Source organism: Caretta caretta, chromosome 13, assembly GCF_965140235.1.
Source record: "Caretta caretta isolate rCarCar2 chromosome 13, rCarCar1.hap1, whole genome shotgun sequence".
Taxonomy (NCBI): Eukaryota; Metazoa; Chordata; order Testudines; family Cheloniidae; genus Caretta; species Caretta caretta.
The window spans coordinates 16,745,423-16,757,892 of record NC_134218.1 but is presented as its reverse complement, the minus strand read 5'-3'; positions in this window follow the sequence as shown (position 1 = coordinate 16,757,892).

Below are 12,470 nucleotides of genomic sequence, written 5' to 3'. Positions count from 1 at the left end.
GAAGGTCTTATAAACATGACTTAAAGCATTACTCTGCCCTGGTCTGGTCTTGTCTTGTTGCTGCTTTCTTCATGGTCATTCTTGCATTGTTCAGAGCAGCTTGAAGGCTGTTCTAACGTACATTGGGCTGCAAAGGGCACAAGGAACTGAAGACAGCTGAGGGCCAGCATGATGCAGGGGAGCCTGGGCTGTGACCCCTTTTCCCTTTTATGCTAGGGATAAATACCGGAGAGGGAGAGGAATTATTTAAGCTTAGTACCAATGTGGACACAAGAACAAATGGATATAAACTGGTCATCGGGAAGTTTAGACTTGAAATTAGATGAAGGTTTCTAACCATCAGAGGAGTGAAGTTTTGGAATAGCCTTCCAAGGGAAGCAATAGGGGCAAATGACCTATCTGGCTCTAAGATTAAACTCGTTAAGTTTATGGAGATGGTATGATGGGATAACATGATTCTGGCAATTAATTGATCTTTAAATATTTATGGTAAATAGGCCCAATGGCCTGTGATGGGATGTTAGATGGGGTGGGATCTGAGTTACTACAGAGAATTCTTTCCTAGGTATCTGGCTGGTGAATGTTGCCCATATGCTCAGGGTTCAGCTGATCACCATATTTGGGGTCGGGAAGGAATTTTCCTCCAGGGCAGATTGGAAGAGACTCTGGAGGTTTTTCGCCTTCCTCTGTAGCATGGGGCACGGGTCAGTTGCTGGAGGATTCTCTGCTCCTTGAAGTCTTTAAACCATGATTTGAGGACTTCGATAAGCTCAGACATAGGTGAGAGGTTTATCGCAGGAGTGGGTGGGTGAGATTCTGTGGCCTGCATTGTGCAGGAAGTCAGACTAGATGATCATAAAGGTCCCTTCTGACCTTAATATCTATGTATCTAGTAGCAGGGAAGATGTGTAGCATGAGCAAGCCCACCAGCAGCTCTACACCAGCCCTTCTCAGACTGGCAGCAGGACAGGGTCTGGGTGGGTGCAGAAAACTCTGGCTTTAATTTTTTTTATTTACATCATTAAAAAATAAAAAATGCCTCTGGCTGCCTGGAATTTCCATCAGTGGTTCCTCCAACAGCCTTTCTGAGAGCCTGCAGCCACTGAGCACGTCCTTCCAGTGACTCTTCCAGCCACTAGGACTCTAGCACGCAGGCCAGGGACACTGCCTTCTCCTTTGCTCTTACTGCTTTCCCCCTTCTGCCTTACGCAGCTTGCCTGGAGCTGCCAGCACCATACTTGCTACCTACTTGCCTCAATGGCACGGAGAGAATATGCTTGGACAGGGCACCATAGGGGTTGAGCTGAAGGTTGACCAGGGGCTCACAGTGGAACAGACTGAGGGGGACTGCAGACAGTAATGTGTTGGGGGAGAGATGGGGGGAGGACCAGGGGCCTCAAGGGGTGGAAAGCTAGGCTGGAGACATAAGACTGCTCCAGTGTGCCCCAAACAAATGTTCTCCAAGGCTCCAGTATCCCATGCCCCAGCTGCCCCAAGCTCATCCTTTTCACTGCAATGTGTCAAGGAAAGGTTACTTATACTCTCACATGCTTTGGTATTCTAGCATTTCACTGACAGTCCGTATACATGAATATGGTCTCCAGCACCCAGGAAATTGGACCCTGGGCTCGTTTGCCTTCATTATAAAAGTGGAGCATGATGGTAAAATACTTGAGAACCTCTGGCTCTATGCCCCTTGGCAGACAAGCTCTGGGCTAGCACCCTGGGGTCAGTTATGCCCTCTCGCTAGCTAGATTGCACTGCTGGTGTAGCACAGAGCAGGCAACAGCTGTAGATGAGCTTGCCACCACTGAACAGGGGGATTTAGGTGAAAACTGGACTCTGCTTTCTCTAGGGTTTACTGGCCAAAAGCCATCACTAGATTTTACATTACTCAGAAAACACACTAATTTTAGAAGGGATGTGTGAGAGCATGTGTGTTTCTATTCCAGAAAGCATCAGATAAAAGTGCTATAGAAGTTTGCAGTGTTGATGGAGCTGTAGCCTGTGTTTGTCCCAGGATTGTAGAGAGGGTAGATGAGGATAATGTCTTTTATTAGACCAACTTCTGCTGCTATAAAAGACAAGCTTTCAAGCTACACCAAGCTCTTCTTCAGGTTAGACCTTGCCTCACTGCTAGAGAAGTGAATAAATAAATAAATAAAGAAATAAATCTAGAGATAGCTAGGATTTCATTGGTGCCAGCACACTGTACATCTTCACAACTTGTAACTTCACAGTAAGATCAGCAGAGATGAAACTCTGATCCAAACTGCTCCAAGAGCACAGGCCCAGCATGGACACACAACTGCAATTCCATCCCGTAGAGGGCAGCAGAATACAGGCCTTAGCCAGTTCAGACTACACAACACAATGGCTTAGGATCAAAGTACTTGCAGCAACATAGAATGGCTTTAGGTACTTAGCAGTAATTATCATTGATTTTAAAGTCTTGCTCATATATTGTATAATGCAATTGAGATGAATAGATGAGGAATTCACTATTGGACATGTCAAGGACAGGGGAGGTACTTATCCATCCCTCTGACCATTACCGTCTATGCTGCTCATCCACATGGGCACTAATGATACAGCCAGTATGACCCTGAGCAGATCAGCAGTGACTACAGAGCTCTGGGCGCAAGGGTGAAGGAGGTGGTGGCACTCCTGTTCCCATCCATTCTCCCTGACTGGGCCTTTACCCTGGACTGGGACACATGCATCCTGGAGATGAATTCATGGCTACGCAGATGATATAAACAGGAGGCCTTCTGCTTCCTCACCTGGGATGCTGTTCCAGTAAGGACAACGTCTGGGATGAGGAGTCCCACAGCCCACCAGTCCAACAATGGAAACAACATCTTTGTTTGTTGACTCCCCAGCCTAGATTCAAAGTGGGCAGGTGAAAAAAAGCACAGGTACGCAAAAAATAAAAGGCTACAGCTGGCTAGATGCTGGGCGTGGTGAGAGGGACATGGAAAATTACAATAGGGTCATAGAAGCAACAAGAGGAAAACCAGTGGGTGAATCTGCTCAATACCTACAATGTCTACACACAAATGCAAGGAGTATAGGGAATAAATAGGAGGAATGAGAAGTAAATGATGAGCTAAATTATGAGTTAACTGGCATTACAACTTGGAAGGATAAATCTCATGACTGGACCAATATTCCAGAGTGGCATAACTTTCCAGGAAGAACATTGCAAGGTGAAAAAAGGGAGGAGGTGTTGCATTATATATCAGTAGAATGTCTCTGTAAAGATAAAAGGGGAAAAAACAGGGGTGAACTCATTGTAGGGTCCTACTGTAAACAAACAAATCAAGAAAAGGAGGTGGATGAGACATGTCTAGAACAAACAACAGAAATAGCCGAAAACACAAGACCTGGTAGTAATAGGGATCTTTAAATACCCAGAAAGCTGTTAAAGTAAATATGGCAAAACACAAAATTTCCATAAGTTCTTGGAATGTATTGGGGATAACTTTTTGTTTCAGAAAATGGAGGACATAACTAGGGGGACAGCTATTTAGACTTGATTCTGACCAACAGAGAGGAATTACAAATTTTAAGGTGGAGGGCAATTTGGGTGAAAGATCATAAAAATGATAGATTTCATTACTGTAAGGAAAGAAAGGAGTCAGAGCAGCAAAACAAGGACAGTGAACTTCAAAAAAGCAGACTTTAACAAATGCAGAGAACTGGTAGGTAAGGTCACATGGATAAAGGAAGGCTGGCAGTTGCTCAAGGTGAAGGCCCAACTGCAAACTATCCCAATGTGAAGGAAAAATAGAAAAAATAGTAAGAGGGCAATATGGCTCCATGAGGAGCTCTTCAGTGACCTGAAAATCAAGAAGGAATTCTATAGAAAGAGGAAATATGGACAAAATTGTTAAGGAGGAGCATAAAAGAATAGCAAAAGCAAAATCAGAAAGGCTAAGGCACAAAATGACAAACCTTTCAAAGGACATCAGGCAACAAGGTTCTTTATATACATCAGGAGCAGAGAAGGATAAACAATGCAGGTCCTCTTCTTGGCAGAGAAGATGAGCAAATAACTGGTGGCCTCACAAAGGTTGAGGTGTTTAATACCAGTTTTACCTCAGTCTTCACTAAAAAGGTTAATGGTAACCCGACACTCACCGTTAATATTAACAAGGAAGAAGAAACACAAGCCAAAGTAGAGAAAGAGCAGCTAAAGAATATTTAGATAAGTTAGATGTATTTAAGTCGGTAGGGCCGGATAAAATTCATCCTAAGGTATTTAGGGAACATTAGCCATCTTTGAGAACTCATGGAGGAGGGGTGAGATCCCAGAGGACTGAAGAAGGGCAAACAAAGCGCCTATCTTTAAAAAGGGGGGGGGGAAGGAATGAGGACCTGAGGAATAATAGACCAGTCAACCTTCAATACCTGGAGAGATGCTGAAACAAATTATTAAACGATCAATTTGTAACCACCTAAAGCAGTGGTTCTCAATGCATTTACCATTGTGGGCCACATATGCAGCTCTGAGTTATGCGGGCCACATTCACACATTATCTATATGGCCCTGAGGATGTCTCATGGGTCACAGCTGTGTGCTGATTGGGCCATAAGCAGTCCACAGGCCAAAGGTTGAGAACCACTGACCTAGAGGATAAGATGGCTATAAGGAATAGCCAAGATGGATTTGTCAAGAACAAATCATGCCAAACCAGCCTAATTTCCTTCTTTGACAGGCTTATTGGCTTAGTAGATGGGGGGGAAGCAGTAGATGTGATACATCTTGATTTCAGTAAGGCTTGTTGTCACAGTCCTACATGACTTTTTCAAAAGCAAACGAGGGAAATGTAGTTTAGATGAAATTACTATGAAGGTAGGTTCACAACTGGTGAAAAGCCCGTTCTCAATGAATCTTCACGGGTTTCTTGTGCAACTGAGGGCATGGCTACACTGGAAACTTCAAAGTGCTGTTGCGGCAGCGCTTTGAAGTGCAAGTGTGGTCGCAAGCGAATGCTGGGAGAGCGCTCTCCCAGTGCTCCTGGTAATCCACCTCCACGAGGGGACTACCCTAGGATGAATTTTATCCAGCCCTGCTGACTTAAATACATCTAACTTATCTAAATATTGTCAGCTGCTCTCTCTCTACTTTGGCTTGTGTTTCTTCTTCCTTGTTGTTAATATTAACGGTGAGTGTCGGGTTAACATTAACCTTTTTAGTGAAGACTGAAGCAAAACTGGTATTAAACACCTCAACCTTTGTGAGGCCACCGGTTAGATTAGATTAGTTACACTGCAACTGGTGTAAACTGTTATAGCTCCACTGAAGTCATTTTTATATTGGTTTCAATGGAGCTATGACAATTTACACAAGTTGAGGAACTGCTCCTCAGGCTCAGAGCCTGTTTACACTAGTGCTTTAAAGCGCTCTGACTTGCTGCGCTCAGACGGGTGATTTTCACACCCCTAAGCCAGCAAGTTAGAGCGCTATAAAATGTAAGTGTAGCTAAGCCCTGGGAGAGGGTATCTAGCAGGGTCCTGTAGGGATCAGTCTTGTGTTCAGTACTATTCAATGTTTTCATTAATTACTTGGCTAATGAAGTGAGAATATACTTGTAAGTTGCAGCCAACACCACGCTGGGAGGGGTTGCAAGCATTTTGGAGAACAGGATTAGAATTCAAAATGACCTTGACAGATTGGAGAATTGTTCTGAAATCAGCAAGATGCAATTCAATCAAGACTTTTGCAAAGTACTACACTTCGGAAGGAAAAACCAAAATGTACAACTTCAAAATGGGAATAATTGGGTAGGCATTAGTACTGCTGAAAAGTATCTGGGCATTATAGATTATCACAAATTGAATGTGAGCCAACATTGTGATGCAGTTGTGAAAAAGGTTAATATGCTGGGGTGTATTAATAGGAGTGTCAAATGTAAGACACCAGAGGTAACTCTCTCACCCTACTTGGCACTGGTGAGGCCTCAGCTGGAGAGCTATGTCCAATTTGGGGCCCCACACTTTAGGAAAGATGTGGAAAATTGGAGAATGTCCGGAGGAGACCAACAAAAATGGTAAGTTTAGAAAACTTGACCTAGGAGGAAAGGTTAAAAACACTGGGCATGTTTAGTCTTGAGAAGAGATGACTGAGGGGGACCTGATAACAGCCTTCAAATATGTTAAGGGCTGTTATAAAGAGGATGGTGATCAGTTGTTCTTCACATCCACTGAAGGTAGAACAAGAAGTAATGGGCTGAATCTGCAGCAAGTGCGATTTGGTTAGATATTAAGAAACGCTAACTAGAAGGGTAGTTAAATTCTGGAATAAGCTTCCAAGGGATGTTGTGGAATCAGTGTCACGGGGGAGTTTTAAAAACAGGTTAGACAAACACCTGTGTGGGATAGTAGGTTTACTTGGTTCTGCCTCAGCACAGTGGGCTGGACTTGATGACCTCTTGAGTCCTACATTTCTATTATAAGCATAAGGTAGCAAATTTGATTATGCTTTTTGTGATCTAAAAGTACCAACTCATTTCACATAGGTCAAACAATTGCTAGCTGGTGCAGTCATTACTGCTCTGCAAAGGCAGAAAAAAAAAGTTGGCAAAGTCCTCTAGCATTTTTAGGGGTAAGATCTTCAGCTGGTGTAAACTGTCATACCTCCGCTGAAGTCATTTTTATATTGGTTTCGATGGACCTATGACAAATTTACACCAGCTGAGGAACTGCTCCCTAGAAATTTCATCCTATTCTAACAGAAGGATTTTGTTGTTGCCATCCCTATGAGCACGTATACCCACAACAACGCATACCAAATGAAAATCCCACAACTGTCTATGGGTTGCTGAATTCCACTGGGACTTGTTCACTGCCATTATTTTATAACAGAGACACTGTGTGCAGTTCAAGAGATGGGGGAAATGGTATATTCCAGTCATGTCTAGCCATCAAGCAAAGTGTGTGTCTAAATCTTGAAAGTCATCCGCAATTGTTAGTTTGAACTACTTAACTTCAGAGGAAAAGGACAAACAGGTTTTGTTCCTGTTACCCACCTACTTAAGCCTATGAACACAAATACACCCCACCCTACTTTTATGTTAAATTGCTGTGGAACAGAACATTTCTAGCTGGTAAAGACTTGTCAAAAAAGAACCTCAGTCCCACCACATTTGAACTGGGATTAGAATCCTTGCCTCATTCAAATCCCCTTTTAGAGATTTGGTTCCATGTCGGATTCAGACTCACTACTACAGGAAAGAGCAGAGAAAAAAAGCCAGGAAAACTTGGAAAAGTTTTAGGGCTCATTTCTGCTCACATGAGCGTGTGTGGGAGCAGGATGTGATGGAGCTCATGTCTGTAATACACAACTCTCTCTTCGGTTTAATTTAAATAGCTTTTTTAACTGATTCAGTTAAACTGAAAGAAGTGAATCTATACCGAGGTTTGTATTGATTTAAACGAAGTGGCTTCTTCCAGTTCAGCTTTATCCTGTTTCTAATCAATTTAAGATAAACCAATAAGCTATTTATATTGATTTAGGAGCACCCATACAGCCTCATTTTGCACTAGTGTAACTAAATTGATTTTTAAACACAGGTGTATTTAAACTGGTGCGACCATGTGTAGACAGGCCAAAAGGAAAGAAGAGACTTAAGAACAGAACCCATTTAACAACTAACATGTAGGGAGTGGCATACCACCAGACTTCACTACTTTACTCTGCACTTATTACTCCTGGGGGCATTTTGCATCAAAAAATTAAAAATTCTGCACACATTTAAAAATTCTACAAATTTTGTCAGTCATGCCAGTTTCAATTATTTTGGTAATTTATTTCAAAATACGTATCAGCAAGTAGGTCTGTAACAATACAGAGACACACAAAATTTCCCCCGGGAGTAGAGTTAAAGAAACCCCTATGACAACCCAGTTCCTGTTTCTCTACCCCCTTCCTCCCCACCCAACCCAGAGCCAAGCTGGGGGTGGGGGGCTGACACCCCTAACTCCTCCCTCAGGGCCCACTTATGGGATCCCCCCAGCCAATACACCCAACCGCCTTCCTCCCCAGAACCTAGCCAAGGCCCCCCCAAGCCCACATACCCACATCCCTTCCCACCTCAGATCCTAGGGATCCAGAGGGAGAAACAGCCTGATCCTCGGTCCCAGGCTTGCACAGTTTCCTGCACAATGCCCTCTCCTTCCCTCACAGCATGCTGGTAACTGCAGCTGCAGTAGCTCTGTGGTTTTCAAACTGTAGGTCATGACCTAGTACTGGGTCACAGCGGCTCTGGTCAGCACTGCCAACCAGGCTGTTAAAACTCCCATCAGCGGTGCTGCCTGGATAAGGCAGGCTAGTCCCTACCTGTTCTGACACTGGGCTGCGCCCGGGAAGCAGCCAGCAGCAGGTCCAGCTCCTAGGTGGGGGAGAAGGGGACCTATGAGCACCATCCAATGGAGGCTTGGGGGGCGGTGCCTGGCAGCGTGGTCCACGGTGACAGGATGGGTGGGAAACCTGCCTCTGCACCCTGGCTGCACTGCTGACCGGGAGCTGCCAGAGGTAAGTCCGCACCCCAACCCTGTGCCCTAATCCCCTGCCTCAGCCCTGAGCCCCACCCTCAAACCCAGAGCCCCTTCCTGCACTTCAACCCCCTCATCCCGAGCCCCACCCCAGCCCAGAACCCTGACACCCCCTGCCCCCCCAACCTCCTGCCCCAGCCCAGAGCCCTCCCCCCCCCCGAACCCCTCATCCCCAGCTCTGTTGAGTTGCAGGCATCAACAATTTTCTTTAACTGGGTTGCCAGAAAAAAAAAAAAAAACACAAAACCTCTAGCTCCCTCTCCCCAGCAGTGTCTTCTATGTGCAAGCTGGGCTCTACCGAGTCCAGTGGCCCCTAATGGCAGCTAGCAGCACTGCAGCCCATTTCTGTGGGGGAAAGGAAATTCTGCAAACCTATTAATTTCTGCAAAATTCTGCATTGTACAGTGGCTCAGAATTCCCCTAGGAGTAACTTATGTAGTGCTTTTCACGCATTTATCCGGAGAAACTGGTAAGCATCCTCATTACCAAAGAGGCACAGAGGTTAATAAACTTGTCCAAGATCACACAGCAATCAGGGGAAGAACAAGGACTACAATAACGAAAAGCTCAGGGCTCGTTGGCCATGCCTCCCACTTTCCTCACACTGCCTCTTCCTCTGCAAGTTGAGTTATCATGGTCCTACAAACATTCAGACATCAGTAACATCCCCCAAACATGCTAGAGTGACACTGATCTGTGAGAGTTGCATCAACAATTGAACACAATTGTAGCCCACGAATGTACGGTTTAGGAGTATGTCAACATGTGCTGCCTGGATGCTACAGCCAGAGCCTAACCTTGTCCCTCTGTTTTTTATATTCTAAGCAGAAGGAAAGTGGAGGATAGGTAGTAACAGTGGGGGAGGTTTAGATTGGATATTAGGAAAAACTTTTTCACTAAGAGGGTGGTGAAACACTGGAATGCGTTACCTAGGGAGGTGGTAGAATCTCCTTCCTTAGAGGTTTTTAAGGTCAGGCTTGACAAAGCCCTGGCTGGGATGATTTAACTGGGAATTGGTCCTGCTTCGAGCAGGGGGTTGGACTAGATGACCTTCTGGGGTCCCTTCCAACCCTGATATTCTATGATTCTATGACAGTGCTGCTCTTCTCTGAAAGACACACTGATGGTCTTTAAGTGGAATGTAAGTTGCTGAAATATGATTGGGAGCAGGTGGCAAGAGATGATGCTGCAGACAATACCAGCAACTTCTGCTTGTTTATATAAGTCAGCCCAAATGCTCTTTTCATACATTTTCAATGTCCATTCTCAATAAAGGAGATTTCTGTTAGAGGCATCTGCCTCAAAAGACGTTTATTATTTAAGAGGGAAGAAGTGTTATGCAATGGATAGCCTGGGAGTCAGGTTCCTGGGGTCTATAGCCACAAGTTAGTGACCCTGGAAAAGTAAGCTAAACCAAGCACATAAGGTCTGTAAAAAGAATATAAACTCATGAGCCACACGGTAGAGGAAGGCATGAGTCATGATGTTTGTAAAGTTGAGAAATCCCGAAGAAAGATGCTATCAACATGCAAAGTATCACACAGTAACTGGCTTCTATTCAGGAAGCAACGTTTGTATTTACATACCCAAGGTGTATATATTTAAACTCCAGGAAACTTCACCGCATACTTTACCTGTAACACAAGGACTGTTTCAATTCCACTCCAATGTAAGTGTTCCTGTTTCAGTAGAACAGATGGAAGGAACTGATTTCCTGAAGGGTATTGCCCCTGGTACTATTAGAGTCAATAAAGTTAGAGGCAGCAACCTAACCATAACAAACACACTGATGGTTAAAACTATTGTAGAGAAATCATCCCTCTAGGCTCCTGGCATAACTTAAGACAGCACTGGGGGGCTGCTAAATTATGGCAGCCTCCCTTGGCTGACCAGCATCTCCCAATGCTGTGCTTAAGCCAGGCTTCAACAGGCCTCTCCCATCCCCTTCCCCATCCTTGCTCCAGAACACCCTACACAGAGTGTGCTCATTATGCTGCCTTCCACAGTGCCTGTACTGGGGGAAACCTCCCCCAGTCTGGATGCTGGTCTTTTAGGGCCTTTTTATACTGTTCTGGCCCTTCTATCAGGAGTAAAGGAGCCAAAGTGTGGGGGTGTTCTCTCCCAAGTCTTTTTAAATAAGACCCACACTTTTGCATGGTTACACTGACTGAAGAATTTGGAGCAAGCAGATAATTGCATTTTATGGAGGCGGAGGGGGAAAGACAGGTTTTCTTTAGCTTGTTAGAATACAGGACCTGAAAAGCTTAAAAACAAGGCACCGACTGCAACACGAATCTCTAGGACCACATTTTCAGAGTTCAGCACCTCTCATTGAGAACAGAAGGGAATTGCCACATCCTGAGCCATTTTGAAAAGCATAGATCATGACATTCAAAAATTTAGACTCAAAATCAAAACATGGCCAGAATTCTCAGACCAAGGCTATGCATACACCATGATTTACACGACCTAGTACTTAACCTTGAAAATGTACCTTCCTATTAAAGTGACAAACTTTAAAGCCAATGCAACTTATTTACCACCCCAAAATTAAGTGTACCAATTTTACATTGAGGTACAGAGAGTTTACAACTGGGAAAGAAAAGAATCAAAACACTCAATCTATTTCACAGCAGTTCATTTGTTGGAAGAAAGCAGTGGGTCTCAAACTTTTTTTTACTGGAGACCCCTTTCACACAGCAAGCCTTTGAGTGCAACTCCCCCTAATAAATTAAACACACTTTTAAAAATATCTACCACCATTATAAATGCCGGAGGCAAGTGGGGTTTGGGGTGCAGGTTGACAACTTGCGACCTCCCCTAGGTAATAACCTCATGACCCCCTGAGGGGCCCCAACCCCCAATTTGAGAACCCCTGGAAGAAAGGGAAAAAATAGCTACTATGCTAATCTGCTTCACTTGAGTGAGGGACTGCTAGGAACAGAAACGTAGCAATTTAAGGGCATTTCTCTCAAGCATTCAGCCCAGGGGTAGGGGTCCTCCTTATGTCGGGGTGGGCAAGCTACGGCCCAGGGGTTGCATCCAGCCCTCCAGATGTTTTAATCCGGCCCTTGAGCTCCCGCTGGAGCGTAGGGTCTGGAGCTTGCCCCGCTCCAGCTAGGGAGCAGGATCATGGGCTTGCCCCACTCCGTGCAGCTCCTGGAAACAGTAGCATATCCCCCCGTCTGACTTCTGTGTGTAGTGGCAACCAGGGGGCTCCACACGCTGCCCCCACTCCAAATGCTGTCCCCGCAGCTTCCATTGGCCAGGAACTGTGGCCAATGGGAGCTGCAGGGGTGATGCATGCAGACGGGGCAGTGCACAGAGCTGCCTGGCCACTCCTCCAAATAGGAGCCAGAGGGGGGACATGCCACTGCTTCTAGGAGCTGCTTGAGGTAAGCGCATCCCAGAGCCTGCACCCCTGACTCCCCTCCCATGCCCCAACCCCCTGCTCCAGCCCTGATCCCCCTACCACCTTCCAAACCCCTCGGTCCCAGCCTGGAACACCCTACTACACTCCCAATCCCTCATCCCCAACCCCACCCAAGAGCCCTCACCCCCTCCCACACCCCAACCCTCAATTACATAAGCCCGCCATACAATTTCCATACCCAGATGTGGCCCTCAGGCCAAAAAGTTTGCTCACCCCTGCCCTACGTAGAGCTCACTGTAGGATCTGGGTGTAAAGCTTTTCTGTAGGGTGGTAGAAACTGGAATAGTCCTTTGTTAGAGTAAAATACACTGCTATAGTATAAGCAAAGGAAAGGCCAGGTTTACAATCAACCCCCCTCCCCCCCCCAGGCTGCTGGGGGACTCATGCATTAATCCTGTGAATGCTAGATATTTCAGACTAAGTGTTGAGGACGAAGTGTGATTTTATACCATCACATAAATGAAGAACTGAAACAAGA